General features: G+C 47.7%; 1 protein-coding gene across 1 annotated transcript in view; it reads right to left on the bottom strand.

The window, feature by feature from the left end:
- ARSB (arylsulfatase B) overlaps positions 1–26,741 on the bottom strand; it is a 281,980-nt gene that overhangs the window by 43,652 nt on the left and 211,587 nt on the right. The window lies entirely within an intron of this gene.

Raw genomic sequence — 26,741 nt, 5'->3', positions numbered from 1 at the left:
ATCAAGAGTTTAAGTCTCACTCACATATATAACTGATAGCATATCCATCATACCTGTAGCGCCTTTCGAGAGGCTCACAGGGGATCCAAAGAAATTCACACTATCCCTTATTCATTTAAAATTTCATTTTCAATGTAAAACATAATGGCCAGTCTGGGAAGCACAGCCAAACTGGTGTTTGTTTTGCCATTTTTAGGTGGGAATGCTGCAAAATTTACCTCCGCCGACTACATCCTCCTCGGGGACCTCAACTTCCACCTGGAGAACAACAATGACCGCAACACCACCGCCCTGCTGGACAACCTCGCCAACCTCGGACTTCAGCAACTGGTCAACACCCCCACCCACTACGCCGGCCACACGCTCGACCCACTCTTCTCGTCCAGCAAACACGTCACCTTCAGCCACTCCACCGGACTTCACTGGACTGACCACAGCTGCGTCCACTTCAGCTTCAGAAAGAACACGGTCCACCATCACCCGAAGCAGGCTCCCCACAGAAACTGGAGCAAGATCACCGCCGACCAGCTTGCCACCTCCCTCAGCCAGAGCCCACCTGTCAGGACTACGGACCCTAACACAGCAGCCCTCGACCTCAAGCAGTGGCTGACCTCCTGTGCCGACGACCTCGCCCCACTGAAGAACCCCCTCACCAGGCCCAGAAGCAAGAAGGCCCCCTGGTTCACCGACGAACTTAAGGACTCCAAGAAGGCCTGCCGCACCCTCGAGAAGGCCTGGCTCCTCAACAAGACCGCCGACAACATAACAGCACTCAAACTCGCCACTCGCAAACATCACCAGCTCATCCGCACCACCAAGAAGAAATCTCTGAGGGAACGACTGGACAAGAACGCCCATGACAGCAAGGAGCTCTTCAACATCGTCAAGGAGTTCTCCAACCCCAGCACCGGCAACAACGACATCACTCCCTCACAGGACCTCTGCGACTCCCTCGCCTCGTACTTCCACCGCAAGATCGCCGACATCCACAACAGCTTCGACATTTCACCCCCGCACCCATCGGTCGAACCTTCGCACCCCGCCGCCACCCTCCAGACATGGACCGAGGTGACCCCCGAAGACACTTCACGCATGATGAACACCATCCACTCCGGATCTCCGACCGACCCGTGCCCCCATCATGTCTTCAACAAGCCAGCCTCTACCATCGCACCCCACCTCCGAGACATCATCAACACCTCCTTCAACACAGCAACCTTCCCGGAGAGCTGGAAGCACGCCGAACTCAGCGCTCTGCTGAAGAAACCAACAGCGGACCCGACCGACCTCAAGAACTTCCGCCCCATCTCGCTCCTTCCTTTCCCTGCCAAAGTCATCGAGAAGGTCGTCAACAAGCAACTGGCAGCCTTCCTCGAGGCGAACGGATCCCTCGACCCATCGCAGTCCGGATTCAGAGCCAACCACAGCACCGAGACCGCCCTCATCGCAGCCACCGACGACATCCGAGCCCTGCTCGACAACGGCGAAACAGCGGCACTCATCCTCCTAGACCTCTCCGCAGCATTTGACACTGTCTGCCACCGCACACTAGTCCAACGCCTCAACGACACCGGCATCCAAGGGAAGGCTCTGGAATGGATCATCTCATACCTCTCCGGCAGAACACAGAGAGTACACCTACCTCCGTTCCGCTCCGAGGTCACCGAAGTCATCTGCGGCGTCCCGCAAGGATCGTCGCTCAGCCCCACTCTCTTCAACATCTACATGAAACCCCTCGCTGCCATCGCACGCCAACACAACCTCAACATCATTTCCTACGCCGATGACACCCAGCTGATTCTCTCCCTCTCCAGAGACCCCGACACCGCCAAAGCCTGCCAGCACGAAGGGATGACAGACGTCGCTGAATGGATGAACATCAGCCGCCTGAAATTGAACACGGACAAGACAGAAGTCCTCATCCTGGGACCATCACCCTCCGCATGGGACGACTCCTGGTGGCCTCCGACACTAGGCACCGCACCTGAACCGACGGACCACGCACGCAACTTGGGCGTCATACTGGACTCCTCCCTATCGATGACCAGACAAGTCAACGCCGTCTCCTCAGCTTGCTTCCACAACCTCCGCATGCTCCGGAAGATCTTCCGATGGATCCCGACCGAGACCAGGAAGACGGTCACCCAGGCTCTCGTCACCAGCAGACTAGACTACGGAAACACCCTCTACGCCGGTACTACAGCCAAGCTTCAGAAAAGACTTCAGCGTATCCAGAACGCCTCCGCCCGACTCATCCTGGACGTCCCCCGACGCAGCCACATCTCGTGCCACCTGAGAGACCTGCACTGGCTCCCTGTCAACAAGAGGATCACGTTCAGACTCCTCACCCACGCACACAAATCCCTCCACGACCTAGGCCCAGGGTACCTCAACAGCCGCCTCACCTTCTACACGCCCACCCGCCAGCTACGTTCCGCTAACCTCGCCCTCGTCCCTCGCATCCAGAGAGCCACCGCCGGAGGAAGATCATTCTCCTACCTGGCAGCTAAGACTTGGAACTCCCTACCCGTCCACCTGCGGATGACCCAGGACCACCTGGCCTTCAGGAAACAGCTCAAGACCTGGCTGTTCGAGCAGTAGCAGACCCCCTTCCCCAAGCGCCTTGAGACCCTTCCGGGTGAGTAGTGCGCGATATAAGTTCCATGATTGATTGATTGATTGATTCCCTGCAGCTGTCGGCTGGCCCATGTAAAATCCTATATCATCCAGACTGCTTCGCAGCATATGCCCTGTGAATCTGGGGCTTTACTACTGAACTATCTTGTGGGCATGTTGTAGGGCACTTTTGGAGTGGCTGTGGTTGTGTTTGAGGCTCCTGGCTGCATGGTTGCGGTGGCATATGGCAGAGAGAGGGTCTGCCCTTTTGAGAGCTGACCCTGTGCGGAGTACGGGGCCTGGATGGTGAGCTGGCCTGCCCTGCGGGGACCGACTAGAGTCGGTGGACTTCCTCGGTGGGAAGAAAGAGGCTGGTGGGCTCCCTACCTCCTGTCGGTGGGAGCAGGGGTGACCGGAGGTGAGGCACATTAGCGCCTGGAGCCCGACGGGGCCCGGGATGGTCCTGATGAGGGAGGGCCTCGGCGGACTGTTAAGGTGCACAGCGGGCTCCCCTTGCAGGCAGTGATGGAGCAGGAAGCCCCGGCCCTGGTACTGGCGTGCGATTGACGACTGGACCAGGCCTGCAATCTGGGAGCGCCGCGCCAATCCTTGGAAGGAGTGATGGCCCTGCGTGGGAACCAGCCTAGCTGAAGCTTAAGGAGGCCTGGCGGTGAGAGTGGGGCTGATGGTTGCGCCAGCACCCATGGCAGGGATTGGGCCTAGAAGCACCGGGGCATGACGCAGCATGCCAGAAAAGAAATGAGGATACTGCTTGGGTCCGGCAGCTGCGTGCTAATCGACTGGATGGGAGGACTTGCTGGAGAGGGGCCCATGCGGCAGAGGTGCGAGACCTGGCGGCCCTCGGAGAGTTGAGCTGCATGTGGGAGTCCTGCAGCACCCTTTGTGGCGTATGATTTTGACGCTCCTGGCTGCGGATGCCGGTTGGATGTTTTATTGCAGCCCGAGCGCCTTGGAAGCATTTTGGCCCTGACTAGTACTCTACTGTGGCTGGAGGCTCTGGTGGGCATCCGCATCTCGGGAGGTGGGACAGCTCAGTGCTTGGGAGACATCGGTCCTATCCTGGGCAGTCAAGGTGATGGGGGGATAGTTAGTGGCACTACGTGTGGCTTCTGGGGCCTTATGAAAATCGTTTGCTGCTCAGGCTGAATGCTGGCAACGCCTCATGCTGCTGGCTGGCAGGGTCATTGAGCCCTGGTGCGCTCCCCTTCCCCTGGGACAGTGCGAGTGCCCCTAACATGGAGACTATAGTCGGGAGTCTCCCTTTGAGAATTGGGCTTGGGGCAGCAGCTGGTCTCTGCGCTCTTCACGGGCTGCTGCAGCTGGGTGGATGACCTCCTAATAAGAGTGGGCGCTGGGTCCCCATGGTGCCCGGTCTGTATCGAGTGGAGCCCCCTGGTAGGGGCAAGATGGGTAAGGACAGACAGCTGAGGGCCTTGATCACCAACACCATTATTCAACATACTACCCCACAGCAGGTATCTCAAAGGCTTGTTCGACAGGCGGGGATGGATTCGGCTGCCGCTTTTCCGGAGCAGAGGGTGAGCCCTCTTGTGCTGATCTTCTCTCAACCATTCACAGGTTATGCACAGCTTTGGAGCACAAGATAGAGACAGTGTCAATTGGTATTCATTTACTTCGAGCTGATCTGTGTAAAGTGGCTGAGAAAGTGACAACCGTGGAGGGTAATATTGAGTGAGGTGGCTATGAAGCAGTAGATGGCCGGGATGACCACAATCACGGGGGAGATGGAGTCCAAGGTGGAGGATGCGGAGGGTCACTCTTGCTACAGTCACATCAGTCTCCTGGGCGTTCCGGAGCACGCAGATGGCACCTCAGCGTAAATTGTTTTGGAGCAATGGGTGCAGCAGCTTCTAAGGCCACGGTGCCTTTCGGATATTTTTGTGATTGAGAGGGCACATTGACCGTAGGTGCCCCTCCCCCACCTCACCTCCAGGCCCGCCCCCACAGGCGTTCATAGCAAAGATTTTATATTAGAGATAGGGACTGTATACTTCAGGCAGTCGGGGAGCGACCCATCCCGAAATATGAAAACCATACAATAGCTATATTCCCCGACTATACTCTGAGGGTGAAGGAGCGGAGGAAATTGTTCCTGTACGTGAAGAAGCTTAAGGTTCTGTCTAATGGGAAGGCGGAATTCTTTGAGAATCCAGTGGAGGTTTGGGAGTGGTTGAAATGTGGGACAACATCCCTGCTAGGGAACTTGGGTGCTCGGGATCGTGCTTGAGAGTTCCCAGGCCATGGTGCCTGGAGAGGTCACCTCAGAAGGGACAGATCTGGGGGCCATGGTTCAGAATGCCACAGAGCGACGATACAGGACAATGGAACTAATGCAGGTAGCTAGCGAGGGGGCATCCCAGATGCCTGGGTCTGGTCGGCCAGCCCCCCTTGACACTCTTGAGTGGGCTACTCAGTCAACATCAGTGACTTTGGTTCCAGACACGAATCTCACTGATGAATAGCGTGCCTAGAGTAGAGCCTTATGCATGATGTATATATGGTCCTTGGGCATGGCGAGGGTGGTAAGAGGGGGGGGGGAGGAGTAGATCCTGGTGGGGAACTTTGCTCCTTAGGTGCCTGAATTCTGGGTGGGATGGGGATGTGGTGGAGTCCCAGGTATGTGACTGTCTAATACATGCATTGATGGGTGGGGTACAAACCACATCTGTTCAGGAAAAATTGCAGTGGGGTGAGGGAAGCTGAAGATATGTATGGGCTTAGACAATATGTATTGTGTGAACTGTTTTCCCGCTATAGGTGGAGTACTTCCTGTTTGGTTGCAGGCTCAAGAGTTCTGTTTCAAGGAACATGTGTTGAATAGTGCTGGTTGGGGGAGCGTGGGTTTGGGGTTTCTGTCACTGTTGGACATGGTGTGTTGAAAGTGGTGTTCAGGCATGTGATAGGTGGACTTATGTAGGAAAATGGTTACACTATTGTTTGTCCAGGAGAGGGGGGCGTTGTTTTGCAGTTTTCTGTTGTTACATTTGGATCGGTTTTTTTCTTGTAGCATGGTCAGGTTGTCATCTAATGCAGAGCGAAGGGGCTCATTGTCCACTATCACTATGTACACATTAGTAGCGATTTCAGGATACTAACCTGGAACATTCGGGGGTTGGAAACGTATGTCAAAAGGTTTAGGGCCAGATGTACGACGGTATTTAGCACGAGCAAACGGGTTTGTGACCCGTTTGCACATGCTAAAAACCTGTGGCCAATGTACAAACACTATTTTGTGAGTTGCAAATTAATTGTGACTCGCAAAATAGTGTTTAGCAACTCGATATTAGGAAGGGGCGTTCCCTTCCTAATAGCGACTGCAAAGCCATGTATCAATTTTTTGTGACCACAATTGCGTTTGCAAAACACTCGCAAATTACCACCCTCTTCAAGAGGGTGGTAATGGAGTCGCAAATGGGAAGGGGTCCCCAAGGGAGCCCTTCCCCTTTGTGACTGGCTCCAAAAATATTTTTTAAAAGGCAGGCAGTGGTCCCAGGGACCACTACCTGCCGTTAAAAAATGAAACGAAAAAGTTTCATTTTTTATTTTTTAAATGCATCCCGTTCTCCTTTAAGGAAAACGGGCTGCATTTTTTTTTAAAAACTGCTTTATTGAAAAGCAGTCCCAGACATGGAGGTCTGCTGAACCCAGCAGGCCAACATCCCTAGGAGGGCCAGCCATTTCCAATGGGGTCGCAAATTGCGAGTGGCTCATTAATATTCATGAGCCGCGCATTTTGCAACCCCATTGGGAATCACTAACAGTGTCTCTGACACTGTTGTACATTCTAAATTGAGATCGCAATTTGCGACTCGCAATCAAGCGCAATTTGCGGCTCGCAACCAAGCGCAAACTGCGAGTCGCAATTTAGAGTGGTCGTACATCTGGCCCCTAGGGTGTTGCCCTTCCTGAAATGTCACAAGGTACATATTGCGTGTTTCCAGGAAACTCACCTCAATGATGTAGAGGCTGAAAGGGGGCAAATGGAACGAGAAGAAGTATCATGCTTCATATTTGACCTACACCAGGGGGGTGCTGGTCTGGGTTGTCTCGGGAACTCTCTTTGCCCTCACCTATATGGAGTGTGCTCCCTTGCTCACTGTGCCACTGTATTCAAGCTAGCCTGGCTGATGAAGGGTAATACCCAGAAACCGGTCCCAGGATGCTTGTTTCCGGTCCAGGGAGGACTTGACTTGGCAGTTCGGTCTGGAATGTTCCCATGAGGCACAGGCTCAGGACTGATTTGCATATGGCTGGGTCTAAACTGGGGTGGCATGGTGAGCAAAGGAACGATGGATTTAATCCAAGTCTCTTGACTGGGGTGAATGTATGATTTATTCAGCATTCTGGCCATCATTTGTTTGCGTAACACTCACCTACATGAGGGAGAAGTTGAGGGGAGGTGCATTGTCTTACAGGGCCCATCTCTGGTCAATTTATATTCCCCCAGTGTAGATAATCCCTAGATCTTCTTCAAAATATAGGGAACATTAGAGTCCGACCTGGATGGTGCGAAATTGTGGCTGGGGGACTGCAACCGTGTCCTGGATGGTGAGGCAGATAGACTGTCATTTGGTCACATTAGCTCCGAATTGAAACACCGCCATTTGACACACATTTTCTTGGGTGCTTGTGCAGGATAATATTCTCTGAAACAGCTTTGCTTACATTTCCACTTCATAGGCATATTATCAAATACCTTGAATATTCTGTACAAGGGCTAAGTTCACTGCGCCATGTTGTTGTTTGTTATTGTTCATTTAGCGACTGAGCTATCACAACTGAATCAGCATTGCCGCCTGACTGGGATTTCAGAATAACAACATGGGTGATGTTTATTATATAAACAACATCAATCTCTTGGTTAGTCAGAGGAGCATTTCGCTGGCACCGAGAGGCCCAGCTTATTCCTGTTTACCTCAAGCGAGGGATGAGGCCCAGCTCTCCCTCAAGATGGGCTTCTTGATGACACTTACCCACAGGTAACGGGGAGTTAGATAACCCTACAGGGATTTGGCAGGTTCACCATCTCACCCCCGGCACTCTAGGTTAGATAGTGCTAGATCGTGGTACATTTTATTGCAGGACTTATAAGCATGCATATATTCTCTGTAACATCAAAATGGTTGAAATGTTTATCTTCTTCACCATTCTTGTATTGCTGATAACACTATTCGGTTTCCTTCTATTGATTATTGCAGCACACCTATTTTACTCAAGAATCACAATATTTCAATAAATATTGAAACACCATGTTATGTACTTCTTGTGTATCTCTTTGGGTATGCACGAGTTACAAAATGAAAAGGTGCTAGAGCTGTTACCATGATTTCCTTAGGGAGTCAGGGTTGTCATGGTCGGAGGTTACACATGCCATTTGTTACTTGGTCACGTTTGCGGTACAGATGGTGCACTGTGAGCTAGAAGGACTAAGGCCAACATATCCTGATGGCTTGCATTGAATCAGTTTTGCACAGTTTTGGGGTACAGTCTTTGATGCAGAATATACCAGAATACACGGTACACCCTCATTAGCTGTTCTGCCAGGGGTGCTTAAACAGATCCAAAATAAGTATGGGACAGCTCCTGCCCTGGATTTGTGTATGAAACTGATGGGCAACTTTGCAGCGGTATCTGCCTTAAAATTAAGTAACATTAAAGGGGAAGCAGCAGCGTTGGCTAAACTCAAAGCATGTTTGCCAATGACTCACGTAATACATACACTGTGTCATCAGCATGTAGGAAAACACATTGTAGGGAATTCCATGGCTGAAGAATCTGCAAAAGCAACAGTGCAAACTGCTGCAGTCGCTGCAATTACTCATTCTAACACAAGGACAGATGGAGACATCATTACGGCTGTTAACGCTGCGTACAATGGCACACACTTGCCGAAAGGCTTTCCCAAAAAATACTCCTACCAGTTAAGTGTGCAAAACATACCATTTGCTCAGATTCCCGGAGGGGGGGGGGAGGGGAGGGGAAAATCGAGAAATTCCAAACTCAGAATAGGGGTAGTCCTAGCAGCATATGAGGCCTTAGCATCTGCTCATGCAGGGATGGCAGCTACAATTTAATTATTGCAGCAACACTATTTGGTGGCCAGGTCTATACAAAAAGACTACGGTCTTTGTCCTTAATTGCGACATCTGCCAGCAGATAAAGGTTTCCATCATAGCTTGTCCACCACAGACACCTCTTTTGATCTCAGACAAGCCTCTAGCTTGTGCTTATCTGGACTACTGCAGCCCTTTAAATTCCGATGGGCCTTACAAATACATTCCTATAGCAATGGATTCCTGCTCTCGATTCCTATGGGTTTGGCCACAGCGATCAGCTGATGCCGGAACGGTTATAAAAGATCTGCAAGTCTTTATTGGGACATACAAAGTAGTCACATTCCATTCAGACCATGTTCTGGCGATTGCCTTCAGGGTTTACAGAGACACCATGCAAAAATTGTGTGCGACTGTGTGGTATTCCTCACCCTATCATCCTGAGGGAAACGCGGTAGTGGAGAGGAACAACTGTGACTTAAAGCGGTCTTTAACAGCAAGGGTATTGGGCTCAGTTTGCAGTTCGGTTCAACAACCGTACGGAGTACAGAGAGCTCTCAATAATCGGTCTAGAAAATACCTGGGTGTTCAGAATCCCTATGGAATCCTGTTTGGGCTTAAGATGTCGGTTCCAGACCTCGATAGTCCCAGTATCGTTGCGGCAGAACATCATTTGACATCAAATTAATGTTTGGATGTTTACAAGATCTGAACAACTTTCGAGAAGCTCAGAGCAACGTCCTGCAGAAACGTTCTGCCACTGCTGAAGTGAAGGAAGCACCAGCAACTCCAGGTTGGATTCTAAAGATTGGGGGATCTTGTCCGGGAGAAGACTGTGTACAAGAAAGAATTAGGGCCATCCTACAGAGCGCCTGTACCTGTTCTGGTTGTTGAAGGTACCATAACTGTACTTTTACCTCCCCTTGTTGGCTGCAAAAACAAGAGATTTGTGTCAGTAGATCTCATCAAACCACATCATGTGTCAGGTTCTACACAATAGGCCTTGAGGGCTCCTGGTTAGTTACCTGTCTTCTCTCACTACCCTATAGGAGGTCCCGTTAGAAGCTTTTACAGGCGATGAAGCTTCTTCTACCTGGCTGGGGACAGGTAACATTGAAGTATCACTTCTTCCTGTTACACCAACAAATGCCATATAATCAACATGTATGGAAACACAGTTTTACTTCTGCAAACAGACAAAGATTGTATCTACCATGATGTAGTGCCATTAGTCTGCTCCCAGTTCTACACAGCCTCCAGAACTATCTACAATAGCTCGAACTGCATTTGGCTACTTCATCGAGTCTGTTGAATTCTCTTCGGATTCGTCTGACTCCCCTCTACCACCCAAAGGGTAGACTGAGTGAATTTTTTATATTTGGCTGAAAAAGACATACTTTATCCCTCTATACATTTGGATTACAATTGCATCATGTTTCCTCTTCCTCTGGATTGGTTTTGTGACTGTTTTTTTTCTGCTTCTGAATGGACACCATCTCCCAGAATGCTTGATTGAACTGGTGAACCTGCTTTAGCACCTCATTCTTCATCACACAAAGTGCAAAGAGACATTTCCCTGGTGAACATTTCGGCTGTTATGGTTACTGATGGAATTACTTGGGGTAAGGTATCATATGATATATTTAGACCGACTGAAACTTTACAGATTCCATATGTATCTGGAATTTTTTTACAGAATGTTATCCATTCCTATTCCTATTACTATGTCTGATGATTGGGACATTAATAAAGTGCATGAAATTCTAGATCATCTACAGCATTCTACTGATTTTAATACTGAAGAAATGTATGATGGCAGCTCCAATTATGATAAGATGTTCTATTTTCACCATTATGGTCACCATTTTCTGCATAAAGCAAAAACTCCATGTGCAGTATTTAATTGCACACAATGGGAACACTTCCCTACACCACAACAGGGAAACTCAAAAGCATTTGCATAGAAGTTTGCATATTTTTCAGGTCACAATCCAGCTAACCCAGAGTCCTATTATTATAAACAAACACCTTCTTGAGCTAAGAAAATAATTCTCACTGACACCAAGCTGATTTATCATCCATCTTTCATTTCCCAGCTGTCTGTACAAGGGTTTGACTTTTGGAAGGACACTGTCGATTTAAAATCTATATGGGGAACAAGAGATTGGCAGGTTCAGGGGCTTTATTTAGAGCATGGGTACTTACGAACATTTTCACAGAAGCAAAAATGTTTGGTCTGTGATGTTAGCGAGGTATGCATTGATGCCAGCAGGGTGGTAGTCGAGTGGGGGATGGGTGGGGTGGTGTTTGCTTGTAGAGAGGTGGTGTTGGTGGTATATTAGGTATAGAGGAACTAAAACATATATATTGAGTGGCTGAACTGCACAGTGTAAAACCAGGAAACCTGGGATTAATTAATCATGTCTTCCCCACTATACCAAACTTTGTGATCCAAGGCAATTTATTTTATTTCACTTTCCTTCCTTTTTTATTATTACATATAAGAGAACATCTAAATACATGACTTAAGGATGTGCACTGTACAAAATCTTCTCCTGCGTTTGATTTAATAAATTATAGTATTCATGTAGAAGAGGAATGCAGGCCACCCTAGGGTGCGCATAATAACTGACGCGCCTCCTAGTTCACTATTGCAAAAAGAACAATTGATGGACAGAATGCAGAAGAATGTTATACATTCACCAGAGTAGAGAGATCTGGGCCTAAATCCTTCGATTTTTGCTCCCCATGCCATTCCAGTTTGAACACAGCTATATGCAAATCTTCCTTGACCCTGCGCCCAATGGGAACAGTCAAGCCCAAACTGCCAGGCCAGGTCCTCCCTGGACTGGAAACAAGCATCCTAGGGCCGGTTTCAGGGTTTCACCCCTCATCAGCCAGGATAGCTTGACTCCAGTGGCATGGAGAGCACGGGAACAAGGTCTGGGCATACCCGTCCCACTCGGGGTGACAAATGCAAAAAGAACAATTGATGGACAGAATACAGAACAATGTCATACATTCACCCCAGTACGGAGATCTGGGCCTAAATCCATGTTTTTTTGCTACCCATGCCATTCCAGTTTTAACCCAGCCATATGCAAATCAGTCTTGACCCTGCGCCCAATGGGAAAAGTCCAGCACGAACTGCCAGGCCAGGTCCTCCCTGGACTGGAAACAAGCATCCTAGGACCGGTTTTGGGGTTTCACCCCTCATCACCCAGGATAGCTCGACTCCAGTGGTATGGAGAGCACAGGACCTGTGTCAGGGCATACCCATCCCACTCGGGGTGACAAATGCAAAAAGAAAAATTGATGGACAGAATGCAGAACAATGGCATACATTCACCCCAGTACAGTACTGTGCCACTGGATTCAAGCTGTCTAGGCTGAAGAGGGGTGAAACCCCGAAACAGGTCCTAGGATGCTTGTTTCCAGTCCAGGGAGAACCTGGCTTGGCAGTTTGGGCTGGACTGTTCCCATGAGGCACAGCGCCAAGACTGATTTGCATATGGCCAAGTCTAAACTGGGGTGGCATGGTGAGCAAAAGAATGATGGATTTAACCCAGATTTCTTGACTGGGGGTGAATGTTTTGATTTTTTCTGCATTCCGTCCATCAACAGTGTATCTTTTGCTTTCTCACCCTACGTACGCCGGGTATGCCCAGACGTGGGTCCCGGGCTCACTGTGCCACTGGATTCAAGCTATCCTGACTGATGAGGGGTGAAACCCTGAAACCGGTAATAGGATGCTTGTTTCCGGTCCAGGGAGGACCTGGCTTGGCAGTTCGGGCTAGACTGTTCCCATGAGGCACAGGGTCACGACTGATTTGCATATGGCCAGGTCTAAACAGGGGTGGCATGGTGATCAAAATAATGATGGATTTAACCCAGATATCTTTACTGGGGGGTGAATGTTTTGATTTGTTCTGCAGTCCGTCCATCAACTGTGTGTCTTTTTCTTAGTTCACTATCGGCATAGTTGTCAAGGTGTGGGGAAGAATGTGTTTTTAAATTCATGTTTGAAAACTATCACTTTTAAAACTTTACTTCTCAATGCACTGATGTTATCTCATGTACTAAGGAGGAACGGTTCTGCATGTTAATGAAACACACTTTTTGCATTTTAAGGATATCTTATTTTTACAGGTTTGTTGCAAGATGTCTTTAAAAATGGAGGTGTTCCTAACGTTAAGTGGTGCAAGACAACCTAGTTATCACCTTTCTTTAACTTCGCTTAACCTCTAACTAAATGCTTGCCTCTTTATTTTGCATTTTTTTAATGTTAATGCTGAGTCGAATAAACAGCAGCACAGCACTGTTGTTGAATAGGGGCCACTTGTGAAAGTCACAAGGACCGCATGAGGCTCCCTAGGCCATACTTTGAGTATCACTCATTTAGAGCATGCCTTATACCACATCACATGATTTTCCTGAACAAAATAGTGCAGCAAACATCCTGTCTTGGCAAAGCAAAGATAAAGGATCTCAACAAACCAAACATTCCCACATTTTGCAAATTGGCAGCAATTCACAAACTACATGGAAGAAACATCAGATAGCATGCTTCACAATGGAACATACAATTCTTCATGCACCAATTAGGAGGGATGGTTAGTGTAGCTGTTAGATACTAATGGATGTCAGGCATGTCACGACAACAGCAAAGGGTTTGGGATCAATAGGCCCGACCCATGTTACATGCAGACACAACACTCAGGGGTGGTGAAAACTTACAATGTTGGGAAGTTGTGCCTTGATTGGCTTAGGCAGTCAACGTTGTTTCAGGTGAAACAACACTTGCCCCATCTTTCTGATGATATGGGATTACAGGACTTCTTGTTGGGTCCTCGAAGACCACATCAAAAGCACTTTCTGTATGCTATATACAATGAAGTGTGGAAGATTTCACAGCAGGAAGCTGCTGAGAGACTGCGTGAAATTACACGCACAAATTTAGAAAGGGCTCTAACAGTAGCAGACAATGGTATGACCATTTTATCCACCAGGATATACTCCCTAGGTAACATTGTGGTGTCTGCAATCAACATCGTACAGAGTGACATGTCTTCTTTACAACATGGGCAGTCGCAGCTTAGGGCTATCATGTTGCTGAGTTGAACTCTACAGACAATTCGTGCTGGTCTCTTTCCATGGAAACACCTTAATGGCACTAGCTTGTTTTTACCTAACAACACAAACCATCAAGGCCAAGAAGGACACGACATACACTGTGTTACAAATTAAAAAGTGAGAAAAACTGCCATTTACTGTTGCAGAAATATCTTCCATGGATTAAATAATCTACAACTTTATTTCTCTGCCAATTTCAACTTTTCAAGTGGGCAGATATGAAGCGCTAGGAGAGGGGTATGTACACGAGTGATGGACCTTACCTTTTAAGTACCGATGTAGGAATGGTGAAACTGAGGTTTTTCTTAGCAGGACTGACTGCGAATGTACCTTGGGACAGGTTTGCAGGGAGATTTCCCTCCTTGATGCATGTAATTCATCTAAAGCAAACTTGTTGTGTTATCTGATGACTTCTGTGAGTGCTGTGATCTGTTCGGCTTTCAGATTACTCTCTAAAGTGAGTCATTTGATGTTGAATGATCAGAGCTGCTGTGGGATAAAGCCGGGGATTGCCTATCTGGTGGTGATTTCTGTGGTCATTACCTGTTGTACACAACCACTGTTTTCACCTGCCCGTACAGTTAGGGATGCAACGCTTTGGCTTTTGATAAATCTTACAAATGTGCACTTTGATGCTTTGAGCTTCAAATCGCAAGGTCTTCTTCTGACATACTGTCGCTACTCTGCACTAATTTCCCACACCATTTCGAGGAGCATTTTTAACATGTCTAGCACTGCGGGGTAGCACACGTTTTTTAAGTCAATTGGCTCTGGATTGGTTAGTAATTCCAGACAGTCTACTGAGTTATTTCAGCTTTCATACACTCTGCTGGGAAGTATTTTTGGAAGTTTACCACTAGTCCCCTTTCTAAATATTGGGACTATTTTTTTTTGTTCCATAAAAGATCTTCCCCCATACGGGCAAATGGGAAAGGCACCACTACTCATGCTTCAGTGTTATGAGAGAATGATACAGGCCTTTGGCGTACCCGTGCTTCAAGAACTTAATGACAACTCGTTCTTGTCCTTTCGGCCTGTCTGGCTACACTGCATGCAGCCTGTCACCTGCTTTCTGCTGTGCACTTTCAAATGTAACCTGGACTTATGCTTGGGAATGCAACCAGTTCAATGAACGGTGATGGATCAAACCCAGATCTGTTGACTGGGTGTGAGTGTTTGATTGCTTCTGATGCTCCGTCCATCACCACCCCCTTTTGTACCGCTTTGTTCGCCATAAGTTGGCAGGGTATGCTCAGACGTGAGTCCCTTGCTCACTTTGCCACTGGATTCAAGCAAGCCTGGCTGAAGACGGCTGAAATGCCAGAAACCGGTCCTAGGAAGCTTGTTTCCGGTCCAGGGAAGGCATGGCTTGGCAGTTCGGGCTGGACTGTTCCCATGAGGCACAGGGTCAGACTGATTTGCATATGGCCATGTCTGAACTGGGGTGGCAGAGTGGGCTAAAGAACGGTGATGGATCAAACCCGGATCTGTTGACTGGATGTGAGTGTTTGATTGCATCTGATGCTCCGTCCATCACCACCCCCCTTTGTACCGCTTTGTTCGCCATAAGTTGGCAGGGTATGCTCAGACGTGAGTCCCTTGCTCACTTTGCCACTGGATTCAAGCAAGCCTGGCTGAAGACGGCTGAAATGCCAGAAACCGGTCCTAGGAAGCTTGTTTCCGGTCCAGGGAAGGCATGGCTTGGCAGTTCGGGCTGGACTGTTCCCATGAGGCACAGGGTCAGACTGATTTGCATATGACCATGTCTGAACTGGGGTGGCAGAGTGGGCTAAAGAACGGTGATGGATCAAACCCAGATCTGTTGACTGGGTGTGAGTGTTTGATTGCTTCTGATGCTCCGTCCATCACCACCCCCTTTTGTCCCGCTTTGTTCGCCATAAGTTGGCAGGGTATGCTCAGACGTGAGTCCCTTGCTCACTTTGCCACTGGATTCAAGCAAGCCTGGCTGAAGACGGCTGAAATGCCAGAAACCGGTCCTAGGAAACTTGTTTCCGGTCCAGGGAAGGCATGGCTTGGCAGTTCGGGCTGGACTGTTCCCATGAGGCACAGGGTCAGACTGATTTGCATATGGCCATGTCTGAACTGGGGTGGCAGAGTGGGCTAAAGAACGGTGATGGATCAAACCCAGACCTGTTGACTGGGTGTGAGTGTTTGATTGCTTCTGATGCTCCGTCCATCACCACCCCCTTTTGTACCACTTTGTTCGCCCTAAGTTGGCAGGGTATGCTCAGACGTGAGTCCCTTGCTCACTTTGCCACTGGATTCAAGCAAGCCTGGCTGAAGACGGCTGAAATGCCAGAAACCGGTCCTAGGAAGCTTGTTTCCGGTCCAGGGAAGGCATGGCTTGGTAGTTCGGGCTGGACTGTTCCCATGAGGCACAGGGTCAGACTGATTTGCATATTGCCATGTCTGAACTGGGGTGGCAGAGTGGGCTAAAGATTGGTGATGGATCAAACCCAGATCTGTTGACTGGGTGTGAGTGTTTGATTGCTTCTGATGCTCCGTCCATCACCACCCCCTTTTGTACCGCTTTGTTCGCCATAAGTTGGCAGGGTATGCTCAGACGTGAGTCCCTTGCTCACTTTGCCACTGGATTCAAGCAAGCCTGGCTGAAGACGGCTGAAATGCCAGAAACCGGTCCTAGGAAGCTTGTTTCCGGTCCAGGGAAGGCATGGCTTGGCAGTTCGGGCTGGACTGTTCCCATGAGGCACAGGGTCAGACTGATTTGCATATGGCCATGTCTGAACTGGGGTGGCAGAGTGGGCTAAAGAACGGTGATGGATCAAACCCAGATCTGTTGACTGGGTGTGAGTGTTTGATTGCTTCTGAGGCTCCGTCCATCACCACCCCCTTTTGTACCGCTTTGTTCGCCATAAGTTGGCAGGGTATGCTCAGACGTGAGTCCCTTGCTCACTTTGCCACTGGATTCAAGCAAGCCTGGCTGAAGACGGCTGAAATGCCAGAAACCGGTCCTAGGAAGCTTGTTTCCGGTCCAGGGAAGGCATGGCTTGGCAGTTCGGGCTGGACTGTTACCATGAGGCACAGGGTCAGACTGATTTGCATATGGCCATATCTGAACTGGGGTGGCAGAGTGGGCTAAAGAACGGTGATGGATCAAACCCAGATCTGTTGACTGGGTGTGAGTGTTTGATTGCTTCTGATGCTCCGTCCATCACCACCCCCTTTTGTACCGCTTTGTTCGCCATAAGTTGGCAGGGTATGCTCAGACGTGAGTCCCTTGCTCACTTTGCCACTGGATTCAAGCAAGCCTGGCTGAAGACGGCTGAAATGCCAGAAACCGGTCCTAGGAAGCTTGTTGCCGGTCCAGGGAAGGCATGGCTTGGCAGTTCGGGCTGGACTGTTCCCATGAGGCACAGGGTCAGACTGATTTGCATATGGCCATGTCTGAACTGGGGTGGCAGAGTGGGCTAAAGAACGGTGATGGATCAAACCCAGATCTGTTGACTGGGTGTGAGTGTTTGATTGCTTCTGATGCTCCGTCCATCACCACCCCCTTTTGTACCGACCAGTTCAATGTACGGCATAAAACTTCTGTATCAATGCCCTTTGAGATTGCTTCAAAATGCATACTATGAGCCTTCCTGGGATGCTTCAGCTCCTGGTGATGTGGATCCTGGCTCGCCCTCTGCGGATGCACTTCTGGCCGTCACTCCTTCAGAGGCTGCTGAGGGGGTTGGATCTCAACACGTTTGTTCTCTGGAACTGGCGAAAGGGGTGCCTACAGAGCGGCCACCTCCGGATGCTGGGAAAAGCAATGTTTTGTCTACTCCTCAGAGCATTTGAAACAATCTGGCAGTTTCGAACAGTACAGCTTTTTAATTTGGCCTTGTTTTTATCGTTCTAAACTGCTATTAAATTGTACCCCTTTAATATGCTTTTATATTGATTTTACTACAATTTATCTTTCTGCATGCTTTTATTTTCAAAGAGCGCAATGCTTTTCTGACTTTTTTGTATAAACGCTATACATTTTTAAAATTATTTTAAGGAAGCTTTTGGTCATCTCACGTCTAAGGAGTGGGTGTCATGTGTGGTCACATAGAAGCACCACCATTTTCATGTTCACGTTTTTAAGTTGCCTTCTTTTCATAAACACAATGACATTTGACACATTTGCTTGCATGCCTGTGTAGGATAATATTCTCTGAAAAGGGTTTGCTTACATTTCAACTTCGTAGGCATATTATCAAATAACATGAACATTCTGTACAAGGGCTAAGTTTACTGCGCTATATTGTCAGTTCGGCGACTGAGTGATCATAATAGAATCAACAATAACAGCCTGACGGGTACTTCAGCATGGCACCATGGGAGATGTTTATTAAATAAATGGCATCACGCCCTTGTTTAGTTAAGTGGGCATTTCGCAGGCACTGAGAGGTCACCACATACTGGAATTCCAGCCCAGCTGATTCATGTTTACTTCATGCGAGGGATGAGTCCCAGCTCTCCACCAAGACGGGCCTCCTGGTGACACTTACCCACAGGTAATGGGGGGGGGGTGGGAGATAGATCGCTCTACTGGGATTTGGCAGATTCACCCCCTCGCCCCAGAATACTAAGTTAGGTAGCGCTAAGTAGGAGTAGAAATTACAGTACTTATAAGCACACATATATTCTGTGTAACAGCTAAATGGTTGAATTGTTTATCTTCTTCACCATTCTTTTATTGCTGATAACACTATTCTGTTTCCTTCTATTGATTATTGCAGCACACATATTTTACTCAAGAATCATAATGCTTCAATAAACACTAAAACGTCATGTTGTGCACATCTTGGGAATCTCTTTGAGTATGCATGAGTTATCAAACGAAAAGGTTCTAGATCTGTTACCACAATTTCCTTGGGGAGTCAGGGTTGTCATGCTCTGAGGTTACACATTCCATTTGTTACCTGGTTAGGTTTGGGGTAGAGATGTTGTACTTTGAGCTAGAAGGACAAAGGTCAAAGGCCAACATATCCTGATGGTGTGCATAGAATCAGTTTTGACGCTTATGTTGTCCAACAAACGAACAGTTTTTACTGAGAAAGTATAAGCCATATGACAAGACAGCCCAGAGACTCGATACAAAGCTAAGGATGATTTCAGCACTACAAGAGGTGATGGGTAATTTTGGGCTCTGGAACATCTGGAGGGCGTTTCACCACTCACTTACTCATGGTACTCACAGTAGATTAGATAGGATTTTGTTGGTGGCATTTCAACTGGGGATGTGCTGCAGGTGACGTATTTCACTCACTTTTTATCAGACTATTCACCAGTACTCTGTTAATGGGCCTTGGGAGGAGCGTGGGTGCTGGTGCGATTATGTTATGTGATGTTAATTTATAAAGTGCGGCAATTACCCGAAGGTGTCCTGGTGCTGACCACTAATTCTCTGAGTAATTGAGATAGGAGACCTGATTAAAGCGTAAAGAGCCAGGTTTTCAATCCTCTCCGAAAATTGAGGAGGTCAGGGGCCTTTCTCAGATACAGGGGAAGATCATTCCAGGCCTTAGCTGTGCACACCGTAAAGCTTCTCCCCCATGAAGATTTTTTGATGGGTGGCACTATCACCAACTTAGCTCCCCCGGAGCGAATGGTTCTTCTGGGTATGTACCATTGCATTTGCTGTTTCAAGAAGTCTGGGCCTATACCACGTAGTGCTTTGTAGACGGAACAAAGTGCTTTGAAGTGCACCTGTTTCCTGACTGGCAACCAATGCAACTTTTCGATTTCCTTAGAAATGGAGGCAAATTTGGGAGAACCCATAAGCAGCCTTGCTGCTGCGTTTTGCAGCAGTTGCAATTTATTCAATACAGGCTGTTGGAATAATCCAGTCTGGACATGATGAGTGCAGTGACTACAGTCCGCTGACTATTAGCCGACAAGAAGGGAAGAACTTTCTTAATCATTCTGATTGTATAATAGGTAGATGATGTCACTGTTGATCTGATCGCCAAAGTTAAGTTTCTCGTCAATGAGGACGCCTAGGTTTTTCACCTTCCTAACGGGAGATGGAAGAATCCCCATATCTTCTGGCTACCACCTTGGGGTCCAGAAGTTGGGATTGTTTCCAAATAGGATGACTTCGGTATTTCCTGAATTTAGTTTCAGGCAGTTTTGTGACATCCAGTTCCCAATTGCTGCCATGCAATCGTGGAACCTGTTCTCAATTCTTGTTGCCTGACCGGACCGCAGGGCCGCCACAATTTGTGTGTCGTCTGCATACGATGTCAGGCTGAACCCAAATGAACGAATCAGAGTGGCCAGGGAGGAGACATACACATTAAAAAGAGTGGGGCTGAGAGAAGACCCCTGAGGCACGTCGCACGGTAACGAGAAAGGTTTAGAATGGAAATCACCCAGTGCCACAGTTTGGGGTCAGTCTGTCAGAAAATATTTCAGGAGTTCGCATGCTTTGCCTTGGATGCCGCATGCCAATAAATGGTCCATCAGTACATCATGATGGACAGTAACAAAGGCTGCGGACAGGTCCAGCATAATCAAAGCTGCCTTGCCTCCCCTGTCCACAGCCTCCCTTATCTCCTCCGTAGATTTTATCAGGGCAGATTCTGTGCTGTGCCCTTCTCTAAACCCATATTGAGTGGGATCTAAAACACTGGTTTCGCATAGAAAAGTGCTAAGCTGCGAATTCATAGTTTTCTCAACCAATTTTGCAGGTAATGGGAGACGAGATATGGGTCGGAAGTTATTAGGCTCCTTTGGGTCCAGATAGGGTTTTTTAACAGAGGCAGTATCGAGGCTAGCTTCCAGGGTTTAGGGAAGTGCCCAGCTTCAAACATTGTATTAAACAACGGGGTGCGTATGAGGGCCACGGGAACCAGGGCCAGTTTGATTACTGGGACTGGACAGGGATCATAAGGGGAGCCAGATTTTGCGCAGAGGAGCAGCTTCTCTGTGTCAGTTGTGGACATTGGCCCAAATCTATCAAAAGCAGGGGGGGTCAAAAATTGGCCTCCTTCCCTTCAACCACACTCTGCTCCCTCTGGGCTTGGGTGACTAAAGTCCGAAAAAATGACCTCTAATTTGTTTAAAAAGAACCTGGCAATGTCATCACATAGTTCCTGACTAGCCTCAATTTTTGTCGTGCCAGGGGCAGCTAGACTAGAGTTCTTTGCAGAATTAATTCGATTCGTGAAAAACCTTTTCTTAGCTTCGAAAATGAGTTGCTTATAAGTGGCGAAACTTTGTCTATAACTTTTCCTCCTCTTCATTATATCCTTTCCTCGAGCTCCGCTCAAGTAATTTACAGGAGAGCTTTTGTCTCCTCAAAGCTTCTGAGTACTGTGGAGGCTTCTGGTGGAGGTTCTGCCAGATGTTGTTGGTAATAAGGCGCTGTCGCACGCACTGACGGACCACTAATTGGGGCACAACAGGGTCCTGTTTTGTAGAATGGGAAGCCATGAAGGCATTGTCTGAGGCCGAGCAGGCAATGTGAGGATCATTGTGCTTGATGGATGTGCTATCTCTTTTCTGAAAGCATCACCATCCACCAATGTAGCTGCTGTATTTTCTGCTGAACAAGAACACCCTGAAACCTGTGGGAAGCTGAGGCAGGAGTTGGTAAGAGCATCCATGACAAAGCCCAGCTAGGTGGAAGACCAATTAAAGACACTAAAGATTAAAAGAATTGCCAGATGGAGGCTCGCACCTAATCCTACGGGGGAGAGGGGGGGGAAGGATGCTGTCCCACCAAACCCATCTTGTCTTCTTGTAAGGCGGAGGGGTAATGTAAGGTGTTAAAGAGCAGAGGAAGGGAGGGTTAGCCCGTATGCAGTTGTTTTTTTAAGCCACTTTACCCCCAAGAAGGATGAGCTCACTTTTCAACAAACAGTGTGTCTGGAACACTACATCGGTGTCTTAAAGCAGCCTGTGTGTATAAAGAGTAGAGTCCTCTGTAAGAATGACTGGATGCAGGAGAACTTGTAAGCTTCTTAAATATAGAACCCAAGGCTGCAACATCCCCTCCATCAAGGTCTCCAAGGGTCATGCAAACTCTGGCCAGGCCGGATTTGGAGAGGCCGCTCTAGCAAACCTCCAAGTAGCTTTTGTCCATGCCATGCAGTGCCATAACGGGCTTGATTGGATGAAGCAGCTTTCAGGGGTGCGAGGTGATATGAAACGGACTCGCCTCCATACCCTTCTGCCCTTGTGATGCATTAAATGCTGGAGGCATGAGAGGGTCCAGGGTGGGACTCTTTTGAACACTTCATAGACTCCTGTTCCTGGAAAGGATTAAAAATACATTTATTGACTGTTTAATATGGTCACTGGTGCACCAAGCTCCTGTACTAGGGGGTCTTCTGGCTGGCCAGGAGGTGTTTTATCTGGTGGTTATTCTTACAGTTGCCTGGTGATTGGTCATTTGGTTGGAAGATTATTGGTATTGTGCTAGTTCTTGTGGTAGGCTGACATCTACCTCTACCCACCTCTTTACCTTGAGTCGGTGGTCACTGGCGACCCCCGCTGCTTTCTGCAGTGCATGGCTGTCTCTGAAGGGAATGCATAGTTAGATGGATAATGAGGGGCTCAGCAGACATGACGTGGGCGTCTTGCACTGTGCACACCGTTCTCCTCGAGGCTTGTTTAGCTGAGGGGGCGGCGTAAAACCAGCTTCACTGAGAATTAAGTTTGGTGTTAAAAGTCTTGGAGAAAAGTAAGGAGAAGGAACATTTCTTCAGTAAATGAGTCCTTTGGGGGTTGTAGCTGCGTCCCGCTTCATTACTCTGCATATTGGTTTGTGGTTTTACTGTGTTCAACAACAAAAACTGTATAGAACACAAAGAACGCCGGGAGGGGGGAGAAGAGAAGATGCAGAAGAAGCGACGGAATAGGGGAGAAGACAAGAGGAGTTTGGTGAAGCAGGGAGGGAGGATGGTACGGCAGTGAGGAAAGCCAGTGCAGAGGTGGAAAAGAGAGACGGAGATAGCAAAGGATGGACAGATGGGGGGCGGCATAAGAGGGCAGTGGATAAACCGATAATGGCAAAGGTAGTGCAAAGAAATCGAGTGGAAAGAGGAGGCAATGGGTGTAAGGACTACAGAGAGAGGTGAGAAGGAGGAAAGAAAAAATAGTGAAAAGATCAGGGAACATGGGCGAAGAATGCATAGATGGGGGCTGCAGCAGGAGAGAGAGGTGGACGGAGTTGTGTGCGAGCGCTAAAAGAAAATTTGAATAAAGTACACGAGTGGTGTGCGCACGAGCACGCGCGTTGGCAAAAGTGAAAGCAGGCTGGCGAGTGGTGTGCGATGTGCGCGCACCATGACGAGAGAGGAAAGCCAGATGGCGCCTCTGCTCGTCATTGTGCGCGTAACCTCACGCTCTATGCCAGACAAAAAGCTGTGGTCGGCTTTTTAAAGCCCACACACTAAATGTCTCGCCAGAGCAGCGCATGCGCTGGCTCAGGCGAGACCTAAATATAGCACTTTTTTGGATAGTTTCGTGGAGATTTTCCAAATGGCAGCAAAGTTATTAGCAACACAAAAAAGACATTTCCTATGGAAACATGATCCTAACTATACCTACCCAGTGGTGACTGTCACTGGGTAACATATATATTCACAAAGATTCCCAAAGGAAAATGCGGGCACTCAAATATTCCAATATTTATTTTCTGAAAAGCAGGCAAACTTGTTTTGGCCATCATGCCTTTATCAATGCCTGTTACACAAAGCAAACATCTTTTTGACCGCAATATTTGAACTCAGCACAAAGCACTCCCATTGGATGGTGTCATGTAAGCAGAGGAAAAGGACTCTTGCCATTCAAGTAACTACAAATCAGTCCATACTTCGGCCCCCATCCTTGCATGTTGCATTTGCAATTTATCCAAATAGAAGTGTCCATGTCTCCCCAATTCGCGTTCTTGTGAAATAATTGTAATGTCATTAGCCTAAAATAGGAATTTTTCTGAGAAACAGAAAGGCAACTTTCACTAAGCTAACATGCAGGTGGATAATGTATTGCAGTCCTTCCTTACAATATTGCATATATATTTGTTAAAAATCCCTATGGCAAATTTGATAGGGGAAACAGTGTTTTGCCCCCCTCCTTTTTCTTGCCCTCGCTTGACGAATCACCCTGAAACTTTGCAAACACTCCACTGAACTCCACTCTATGCCACTGCATTGTACAACACTATATTTCACTCTATGCCACTGAATGATACTCTACTACACTCGACTACATGACACTGCAGTCGACCACACTCCACTGAATGACACTCAACTGTACTGTACTACATGCCCCTCCTCTATACGACACACTACTCTACTGTATAACACTTTACTCAACTGTACAATACGTAACTCCACTCCTCTCTATTCCACTGTACAACACTACACTCTACAACACTGCACTCTATGACACTGTCCTCCACTATCCTGCACAACACTCCACTTAACAACACTCATCTGAATCACACTCAACATTATGGTTTGAAACACATTTTTATTAAAAAATTAAAACCATTTAAATTCATTGAAAAAAACAAAGGTTGAAGCTAAGGTTAAAGTTAGGAAATCTTTTTTTATTCTTTCTATACAAACCCAACTTAAACTATACAAATATTAGAAATTCTGAAATTATAGTCACAACATAAATTTTGAATTAACGCACCACCTTCAAATTACTTTGTCACGTAACTCTGTACACAGTCATGTTGCATCACTCACCACACTTCATTAATTATAATTCGCCCCTTCTCCATGCACCAGTTACACCCTTGCATATTCCATCACCTTTACCATGTTAAATGACAGCATTCATAACACCACTTTTTTGACATTTCAAATCACATGATCTGTGAAAAAACAGGGTACGGTAGAGTGGCAAGCATATGTTTATTTTTGTTTGGAGGTCCACATGTAGTGCATCAATAGTATAGTGATTTTCGGCCTCCTCAGCATCATCTCCATCATATGGGTCTTCTATGGCATCTGAACCTGGGCCAAAGAGGGCCTCAAGTCACTAAACATACTGGCCAAAGACATGGGCACTGCCAGAAATTCTTCTACCGCAACTGGCTAAGCCATAGCAATCTAATAGCAAGAAATTGACCGAGATATTGCTAAACCTCGGTCCGGATCTGAGGTAAGGAGTTCGAGCCAGCACCAGCGCCACTGGACGAGGGCCGACCTGACTTGAACCAGAATGGCCTCCAGCAAAGGACTGGCGGCATGGTCCAGCACTTGTGAGGAGTCCAGGAGAAGTTTAACGGGGTCATAGTGGGGACGTTCAACTTGGGAGCTGGCAGATTTCTGGGGCCTGAAAGCACATCTGGGAACCCTGCAGCATTGCCTCCTTGAAGGCTTCTCCCTGCTGCGCAGTTGAGACTGGCCTGGGAAATTCGTGGCACACGGTTTCCGTTGAATGGGGTCAGACTCTGATAAGAAACGCAGAATCAGGCCTTTAAAGTACCAATAATGCGATCTCTCTGGAGCAGGAACAATGGAGAGGACTCCAGTCTGGACTCCTTGTGTTTGTAATGAGATCTGTCTTTGGGCTTCATCTCAGACTTACCCAAGGATGGGGACATCAACTGGGATTGGTACTTGGAGAGGGAACAGCCAAGCAGGACCATTTCTTGTGATAGGCAATATACAGCTTAATTTGCCTCTGCCTCCCTGATGACCTTCGGGTGCCTCTGAGAGCATTTGCTGCATGACTTCGAATCATGCTTGGTTCTGAGATACCAAAAACAATCACCACGAGGGTCCTTAACCAACATCTGCTTCCTGTAATATTAGTACGGCTTGTAGCCTGTAGTCTTCAGGACAGCCATCCCTAAAACACTGTAAATAAACATCACTCTGGAAGTCGGTACAGCACAGATTAATTGCGGGTGCAGACCCTTCGATCAGTGCCAAAGGGCCCCGAAAAAATCAACGAACATTAGAGACTGGCACCTGGAGGAATTCAATACGAAAATGATCTGCAGGCAGATGTAACCATCAGAACCTAGGGCCAGATGTACGACCCTTTCATTTAGCGCCTCGCAATTTGCGACACATTGCAAATTGTGAGGCGCTAAATGAAATGTACAACAGTGTGTTTATACTGTTCTGCGATTCCCAATGGGGTCCCAGATTGTGAGCCTCTCGCAATTTGCGAGTCCATTGGGAACGCCAGCCCTCCATGGGATGGTGGCCTGCTGGGCTCAGCAGACCACTATGTATGGGAGTACTTTTTAATAAAGCAGCTTTTTTTTTTATAAATGCAGCCCGTTTTCCTTAAATGAAAATGAGATACATTGAAATAAAAAAAAATCAAAGATGAAACGTTTTAGTTTCATTTTTTAACGGCAGGCAGTGGTCCTAGGGAATAAAAAATTATTTTGCATGCATTTGCAAAGGGGTAGTGGTCCCCTGGGAACCCCTTCTCATTTGCAAATGCATTACCACCTACTTGAAGTAGGTGGTAATTGCGAGTGTTTTGCAACCGCAATTGCGGTCGCAAAACATTAGTACATTGTTTTGAGGATCGCTATTTGCAAGGGAATGCCCCTTCCAAATAGCGAGTCGCAAAACCTATTTAGCGAGTTGCAAAAAAATTGCGACTCGCTAAATAGGCTAGGTACATGGCCCAATATGTTTTAGCATGCGCAAACGGGTTTGCAAACCCATTTGCGCATGCCAAAACAGATCGTACAACTGGCCCAAAGTCTTAGTTTGTAGTTAAGAGTTCTGTTTACTTGTGAATTGTGCTCATAATCGCTTGAAATGATTTACTTTCTCCAAGTCTGGTACATAAACAATGAAGCTCCGCGGCCCTATGACAATATTAAGCCCTTTTACAAAACCTAGCAAAAATGACTGTGTGTTTTAAAGTGCTTTCCCCAAAAGAACTTAA

This window comes from Triturus cristatus, chromosome 2_1, assembly GCF_964204655.1.
Source record: "Triturus cristatus chromosome 2_1, aTriCri1.1, whole genome shotgun sequence".
In the NCBI taxonomy this organism is placed as follows: domain Eukaryota; kingdom Metazoa; phylum Chordata; class Amphibia; order Caudata; family Salamandridae; genus Triturus; species Triturus cristatus.
The sequence above is the reverse complement of the archived record's forward strand: the minus strand, read 5'-3'. Positions and strand labels throughout refer to the sequence as shown.